Consider the following 8,936-nt stretch of genomic DNA (forward strand, 5'->3'; position numbering starts at 1 on the left):
TCAGAAAAGGTATAGACGGGAACAGTCGCCCAAGTCTCTATACAAGTATCAGATCGAGAGCCTAGTAATACCATTCTACAGGTAGATGGTTCACTGTTTATTTGTTGAGTACCGACTTCGGTTGGCTCATCATGAGGAGCAGTCTTAACTGAACCATTGGGAGATGGATTGGTTAGTCAATAACTCCAAGTTATGACGCCAGCATCTGTTTCATGCTCTTAGGCATTGATGATGAATAGCATGCAGTCAGGTGGGGCGTTGTAGTGCAAGTGGGCAGAGCCCTTGGGCTACTGACCGGAGGGTCCGGAATTGATTAAGGATGACGCTTTTGGTCATCATCATCTTCACCCAAGCTGCGTGGGTTCTCGGGGGTACAAGATCTTCTTGGGAAACCATAAGCGGTTGGTTGAAGGAAATGATCCCACAAATTATCTCCATGCATGAATTCAAGACGTCGTCTAGGCCTAAGTATACTAGTGGAGCTTGACTATCACCTATCAAACCAACATTCGTGTTGGCTTGATCGGTGGTTCTTTTGGGTATTTCACACAGTCACATAAATGTTGGTGTTAATCAAAAATCATTTCGCACGGTTCACTCTTCCTCAGTGATCTCAAATGATATATTATAAATTCCAAGAAACTGCGGGAGATGCCGCATAGGTAACTTTTAACGAAGTCATCCACTAAGTGTGCATTACAACATGATTTTTACACTCTGATCTATTATTAATTTAATGCTGATTTTTCACCTGTAATTCAATTATTGGCAGCATATAGAACCTTACGACCAAATTGATCGGAAGATTGATACATCGTTATTTAGAGAGACTCCAAGCGAGCGATAATTACTCAAGGCGTGAAGTTAAAAAAGACTCTTCGCAATGCGAATCATGGCTTTAAACCTATGCTACACAATTCCTGACTGACTAAGGAATATTTAACTCATACTCTTCGGTGTTTATTGATTTTCATGGTCAATGTCTTCAAGCAGAACATTTGCGTGGACCTCACTTGTATTTACTAAAGGCAGCAGGGTGAGTCATTGTTTATCCCCAGCACCAAGGTCAAGATCCTCCACCGCCTGAAGTGGAGGAGCTGTGGGTTCACATAGGATAGGTTTCCGGCTGCTCCTCTGGTCATTCCCCTATTTTTCAAGCCTATCAAAGTGAAATGAGAGCGTCGATTGTGCCCGCTGACCCTCAACGGAGTAGCTGTAGTAATTATTACCACGCCTGCAGTGAATTTAACTAACAGGCTGCTTGCTGTTCTGACCACCGGGGGCAATCGACATCACTCGCGAAAGAAAAAGGTCCTACCCTTGGTCGGTAACCACTCTCTTAAGTCATCTAGCCTCCGAAGTATTTTCTTAAATCTTTACGCCCGTCTTTCCCAAAGATGGATTCCAGCAAATAGCTTTTTTCCGCAGCTGACCTCTTTAGCTAGAGGTCAATGTGGAAGCACTCGATGCTTCTTAAGGTAAGCCAAGAATTTATTTTTTTAAACGTAAACGCCTATTATTCCCCACCACCCTACAAATCCATAGATTTCCCTATTAAGTATTTTTTTCTTAATATTGGATAAAACCAAGGAATTTATGCGAAATTTTAAACCATTGGAACTTCGCTATCTTCTCATGGAGCTGGAATATAATTCAAAATGGTTGAGAAATCCATGTGAATTTCTTAGCATCAGAAAGCCAGGAACAGGGTCGCCCGGATTTTGCTATAAGGTCTCCTAAGGAAGCGGCATTCCCAGTGTCCCTGATATATAAAAAAATAAAAACATCGCAGGCACACCCCCTGTGATTGATCCACGCCTCGAGTTCCATAAGGGTAATGGTCCCGAGCCTTTCACTTTGCCCTGTCCCTCTTCTCTGATAAAGAAATCTGTAACCATAATGTCCTCCTATGATTCTTCGATTTTCCCGAAGGAATCGGAGTATCAATTTTTGTCAGGTCGGGTTCAAAGAAATTTCAATACGATTTCTGCGTATTTTCCGCTTATTACACGAATTTATGCATAAAGAGTTCCACAGTTGATCATTCCTTGAGTGAATAGATTTGAATATATTGCTCCATCTCCTTCTTCAAAATTTTCAGGCAGCTGTTCGGCTTGCCTTCGTATGTATACCCTCTTTCAACTTCCCATAACAGGTGGGCTCCTAAAGGGTGGTAATCAAGGCACTACAAAGTAGGGCTATGGTGTTGGTTATAATAGGTTTGATGCTTTAGGGACCTCGTGTGTTACGTGGTGGACTTTTAATTTGGCCGTGTAAATTATTAGTTTGCGTTTGGGTATGCTGGTCTTAGCGTTTATCGCGAATGAATTGTTTATAATAATCCCGCTCCGGTGGGAGATTAAAAAGAGGGCGTCTGTTATCGGTGGTAGAGCTGGTCGAAGGTAAGGGAATACAAGGGTAAAATGATCTATCTAAATGCGCCAAGGTTAAATGGATCGTAAAATTCATTTTTCACAAGGGGAAACGCATTGGAGAACTAAATCAGTTTGCTTGGTGAATTAAATATTTTATCGATTCCAAGTGTCCAAAATGTACTAACGGGAGGATTTGATTTTAGTTTCCATTACTAACTGCCGGCTTAAGGGGGGAGACGAGCGAAAATTGATGAAGTACCAAGCCTGTCATTGAGTTATTCCTTACGCACCTACATCCTTATATTTTAATATTCATTATCATTTGATCGAGTGTTGCTTCAGATGCTTTTAATGATGTAATACGAATAGTAGTGAATTTTGTACGGTGAGTTTCCGCGCATGGTGCATTTTCAACAAGTTACGTCTAAACGTTTTCGACATCCTTAGCATTTATGTGTTGCAATGAATGATTCCCAAATACTTGCAGAAATACTTGATGAATTAAAATGAGAAAGGTGACGTCCTATAAAATCGAAGTTATGAAAGAAACGATGACTTTCCAATAACTATCCACAACATTGACAGAAGGGTTAATGACTAGGGAGATAGAAAGTATGTAATTTGAGCTTCAGATGGTAACTGCATAGGGTCAGTGACATACGCATAATGTTGGTAAAAGACTGCGTTTAAAGACGCGGTGTCCATTTGTTCTGGTTTTGGACTGATTTACGGGAAAATTGATGAACCATTGTGAATGCATTCTAACCCTTCCCTCAGTTTCTCAGTTCCATAACACGAATACTGATAAACTATACCAAAGGTAGCTATCCTTCAGTAAAGCTCGTGAAGGTAAAAATGAATCAATATTCGTGTTTTCTTTGAAATTTCAATACAAAATATGGAATGTTTGCCGATTGCAAAGGGAAAATCAAATATATTCACAGAAGTCATATCATTATACAAATAAATCTCACACTACGAGAGTCATTTGATTCATGGGGAAATTTTAATAATTTCGATTAAGAAGCTCTATGAACACCCAACCTACCAGTAACAAATATTGCAATGCATAGATAGATAATGAGCAATGCCTAGAAGATGTCGGAACCGAAGAAAAATTTTAGGAAAATCGTGAGATAAAAGGAACAGATGTGAGTGAGAAGTATTTCGGTCGGATAACTTACGAAAATTCACAGTTCGAGTATTTATATATTTTTAGAAACACGCTCTTTGGTCGAGTAAACGTGAAGACAAGGTTACTCTGACTCAATTGACGATTGACATGCACTATGAGTTCCACTATTCTTCCACTTCTACCGTATCTTAAGTGTGCATCGCGGCGAGAAAACCCACACCACCTCCAAATCTCCACATTCTCGGAATTCGGTGGGGATTTCAACATATCTTATCCGAATCAAATAGGAAACGTGTAGCATACAACGCGAACGCGCGCATGAAATAGATTTTCGAAACGCCAAAAAATTTTAAATGTCAATAAAATAGATCTCCATCACACACAACTAATGTTTTACTGAAAAAGCCGATTAAAAAAGTGAAATTTTCCACGGGATCAAAATTCATTCTTATGGAACAGTGGGAAAAGTAAGAGAGCCAAGAAAATGTATTATCTCATCCATTTATAGAATCTTTAAAAATTAAGTTTTGACGCGACGGACTATACGAGAGAATCCTCGGCCATAGAACACGAGTTAAAGTGTCTATGGATGCCCAGATATAACTTTATATCACCTAAAATTGCTGAATTCCACGGATTTCTGAGAAACCAGAGATGGCAGAGACAAGTAAAATAACCACTCTATCATGATTTGTGTGTATGTCAAACGTATAATAGCCTAGCACCAGGTGAGCTCTCACCCGTCAAATTCATATGTTCCTGTTGTTTATTTGTGCTATGGACAGGGGGATATAGTAACAAACAGAATGTAAGTTAATATGCGGTAGAAGATAAATATAAATAAAAAGACACCTAAGGAATAAACTAATTAATCCATCAGGTGCCTTAATAAGAGACGGACGGCTAAAATTTATCAGAAGGCAAGAGGATTTCCCTGATAGAAACGTTCATCGGTGTACTACCAAGGCTACCATTTGTGCACTGTTGAAATTTTATGGTAATTCATATAAAAATATCCTGGATAAAAGTTGATGGCAGGCTTCGGTCACAGTGCCATTTTCATCATAACAGTCCTGAAGTAGCGAAAAATTGCACCGGAATGATCATATGTTCATGTTGATCAAAAATAAAATTTAAGATAATCTCTTAAAATAAACCTTCAAAAGTGATTGGAGGAAAATAAGATTAAGTTATGTTTTGTTTATCATGCATTGTAAGCAAGCAATATGTTAGGCGTAATTTTTGGCTTTTGAAATGTGGGTGTGGAGAATCATGAATAAGATAAAATGGACAGAAGGAAAAATAAATGGGGAAGTGCTAGGAATTTTGGGGGAAGATAAGAGGATTGTTGGACGAGAAATCCAAAGGAGACAGGAAAGATGGATGCAGAGCATTTTGATTAGCGATGGGATTTTGAAGACTGAGATAGAGAGGAGGCAGGTGAAATAGGGGTAGGAAAAGGATGAGCATGTCGGATGGAATGAATGAAGGAAAGAAGTATGAGGGAGTTGGAGAACAGTTTGAAAAGGTTGGGCTGTTTGGCTACTTCTCGTTGGGCAAGGTTTGAAAAAGGTAGAAATAGTTAATCCGTGTCCAACAGCAACCTACCTTTAACGGTGCACTACCAAATAAATAAAAATGTAAGGAAATATGCATAATTAATGATTTATTCTAAAAGATATAATCAGCAAAAAAAAATAAATTATCAGGGTGAAGAATATATTTCAAATTAGTATCATAAATTTTCCGAGGATAATCTACTGCCACGGCAGAAAAATAAACGATAAAAATAAAAGTCACCGAAAATATTTCATGATGGCTGTAATTAACAAAAATCTGAGTCGTCCAAGTCGTTTTATGAATTCTTTTATGGGTCCCGCATGCTTTTTCACCAACGACTCTGCCAAATCCCTCAAATTCGGAACGTAAACAAGACAGAAACGCCAATAATTCACTTCTCGTGGAAAAGAGAGGAAAAATATAAAGAAAAACTACCTGTAGGTCATCAAAATCCTATTTCGAGACGAGACGAATGCTACGATGGACCTTAACTTATTCGATTCGACTAAATTAAAAGCGATGGTGACACACCAATAGTGTTCGGAGCACGAAGGGGTGGAGTGGACGGAAGGGAGATAGCGTGGGTGTGCAGGAAAAGTAGGGGTGACAGGACATACGAGGGGGGTTCGGAGAGATGGAAAATGTGACGTTGGGGAATGTCCGAGAAAACAGACCCCCAGGGGGGAAGGGGGTTGTGGAGGTCCGGAGAAGACAAATTACTTCTTCGAGAGGAGGACCGATGGAAATAAGAATAGAACTGGTCAGGGGATGGGGGTGGATTGGGGGAGGATATGGGAGGTTAGGACAGAGAGAGAGGGAGGGAGGGAGAGAGCTGGGAAAGGATGGGACTCCCCGTAGGAGTGGTGATATGAAGGAGGTGGTGGGGACGGGGACAGTTGGATTGAAGGAAAGCACGCGATATTAGAGTTAGCATGAGGCGGAGGGAGATTGGGGTAGGAAGGGAGGGGTAGTGTGGGTGTGAGGGACGTGTGGGAGTGGAATGGGAAAAGGATGTGGGAGGGAGCGGAATTCGCAAGATATGCCGAGATGAAATATCGAACGATTTTCGTTGAAGGAGGTGGGCGAAAATGCAACTAAAAAGAAATAAGACGGTCGAGAGGGAAGGCTGTTGCGCAGGAGGTTCCCCCTAGGGGGTCTAAAAGGGGGAGGGGGGAGTGGGTTGGTTGGGGTATAGATGGGAAGGAACGCTTGCTGTTGTGTTTGGCTTGACGTAGGCCGGGGAGGGGGCGAGTTTCCACGGATCGAAGGGAGTGATTGTTATTCCAAGATTAAATTTTCGCCGAAAGATGATGGATACATTTGATTTCAAATGAGATCGTTTCTTTTAAGGAATCCGCGTCGTCGAGGGGCGTAGTGACACGCCGAATGTGCAAAGGCGCAAGCAAGGTGCCCACGCGTTGGGTCACGTTTATTTGACCTATCCGCCCACCCTCAAGAATTTTAAACCTCTTCATATGCTACGCGTCCCTTCTCTCCTTGATCTTTTCCAAATTGGTATCAATGCGCTCCAGTGTCAACAGTGAACGGTCCACCTATTGCCTGGAGTACGTCAGAGATCAATTTTGGGGCCTCCTTCTTTCCATAAATCCTGCATCATTTCACGTGACGATTAAACACTCCGCAGGACCGCTCCTGCTCCACTTCGAGCCTTTGGTCAAGACTTTTACGGATAGACACCAAGCAAAACATTGAGGAACCATCGAGGGAGGACTTCTGTTTCTCTGTAGTATATATTGTAAAATGCACACGCATGCAATAAGGTAAACTTAAGTCAATCTCGCGATTCAGGTAATAATACTTTAGAGGCAGAGCAGATGCATGTTGAGTAATCTCATGAATTCACAAATGCATGTGCTACCAATCTCATATTCCATTATGGATTTATATAAGTATTTTCATCTCCAAAACGAATTACTCGTAATCTACAGATAAGAAAACATACAAGAAAAGGTGGTCCAATTTTTAAAGATCAAAAAAGTATTAATTGAAAAGATTAATCTCGTAATGACAAAAGCATATTATAATCCTACCACTATAGGAAAGAAACTGACTTTTAGTTTTTAAAATTTCAATTACCGCTATAGTTACGGCGACTTAAAGTCAACGATTTAATTAAATAAAAGACCGTTTTTATGGTGCCAAAAAGAATTTCATAGATAAAATTGAGCACGCAAAAATATTGAGAAACAAAATTTATATTTAAATTGTGGAAGACGCTGAGGTGGTTTCGTAAAAAAACACAAAAAAGTATCGAATCCGAGTCACACCTCGTGTCCCATGCTTCATCGCAAATCTCTAATCCCTTCCTATTATTGTTGAGGTTGATCAGAATGTGCTTCAACCTGGCCTCCTACTCGCGGAGAAAAATTTGTTGAGGCAACGAAAAAATCGCACACTAATCGCCGTTTCAAATAAACGAGGAGACGGATTTCTAATCCATATTGACAAAGATGACGCATTTGTGTAAATGCCAACACTTTGCAATTCTATTTCAAAAGTAAAAGAATTGAGTTTTACCGCAAAAACAAGTGATTAGCTCGTTAAGTGGAGGTTGACCGATAAATTTACTACCCGTTTAAAAATTATATTTTGCCGAATTATGGCCTTTATGAACAAGTCAGGATATTTCATATCAATAAAGTAAGATAAATTGGAAACAAACAAGAAAATATGAATCATCAGTTTTACTTGTTCCTCGCACATTTTCAACAAAAATGTATTTTAATCTTTTTATTGATCCAATGAACATTGTCAAAACGGCTGAACCAGTCATTTATTAATTATCAATCTAATAAATTAATTTCACTAATTAGATTAATTATTAAAAAACGAAAATTTTAATCTACTTCAGAGAGGCTGCTAAGATTTTGAAAAACAGCCGTGAACTCATTGCACGGTAAATTCAATAAATATCATGCGAAGAGTTTCCAATAACATTAAAATGAACGTAAAACCCACATTTTTTTTCGATGAGCATGTTATAGCATTTTAAAATAAAAATCGAGTTATTTTAGCAGTCGACTCAATGGTCAACGCTACAATATCTTAAATAAAAATTAACGTTACGACATACTAGTCCAGGGTTTAGACCTTGATCCAATATTTATTTTTATTACGACTGAGAATTTCGGTCAAAAAACTCATCATGCTTGAACCGTAGAATGACACGGGACTAGAACGAAATTTTTGGAAAGTCCTTTACAAAACCAACTGAAAGTTTTTGATGAACCTTTTTCCGTCAGCTCTTTTTTCTAAGTTATCCTCACGCATCATCTCTTAATTTTTCAACAACTTTCACGTTAACGAATTCCGACTTCACAAAGTGATTCCACCACTACTGCGAGGGACAGCAACACGGCTTTCAAAGTAGTGATGGGGGGGGGGATGGAAATAAAAATAAACGTATACTCACAGGTTTCCTCACTAGGCCTGCAGGTGATAAGGCCACAGCTGTCGAGAGCGACCGGTCTGGTCTTCGCGCGACACGGTGGGGCGCCTTTTGTTGCCTCCCTTCGTCCGAGTCAAATGTTGCATTTGATCCGCGCCTGAGAGGAGCGAGTGGCCAGCCTATTCAAAGCCAATGCACCGTCCTAAAAAAAAGAAAAAAATGATGGTGAGAGATGGAGACGTGCATACGTGTATAAATAGGGAGGAGGGGGGGAGAGAGAAGAGAGAAAGAGGGCGTGAGCGCTTTAAACCGAGTCTAAAAATACCTCGGCATCAGGTGGAAGCCGTCTTCCTCTCCACCCCAACTCCCCCCCCCCAAAATCCTCACTATTTTCCGTTTATTTCCCTCACACGAGGTAAAAATGGACGCGAAAACATTCTGGCAATGAGAAAAAATC

The 8,936-nt window shown here is 40.1% G+C and overlaps 1 long non-coding RNA gene across 1 annotated transcript in view; it reads right to left on the bottom strand.

The window, feature by feature from the left end:
• LOC139696461 (uncharacterized) overlaps positions 1-8,654 on the bottom strand; it is a 452,594-nt gene extending 443,940 nt beyond the window's left edge. The window contains exon 1 of the long non-coding RNA XR_011702624.1: positions 8,504-8,654. This is a non-coding gene — a long non-coding RNA (uncharacterized lncRNA). The remainder of the gene's footprint in view (positions 1-8,503) is intronic.
• Positions 8,655-8,936: the final 282 nt, after the last annotated feature.

The sequence above is a fragment of the Hetaerina americana genome, unplaced genomic scaffold (genome assembly GCF_022747635.1).
Source record: "Hetaerina americana unplaced genomic scaffold, ioHetAmer1.1.p SCAF_7, whole genome shotgun sequence".
Classification (NCBI taxonomy): Eukaryota; Metazoa; Arthropoda; class Insecta; order Odonata; family Calopterygidae; genus Hetaerina; species Hetaerina americana.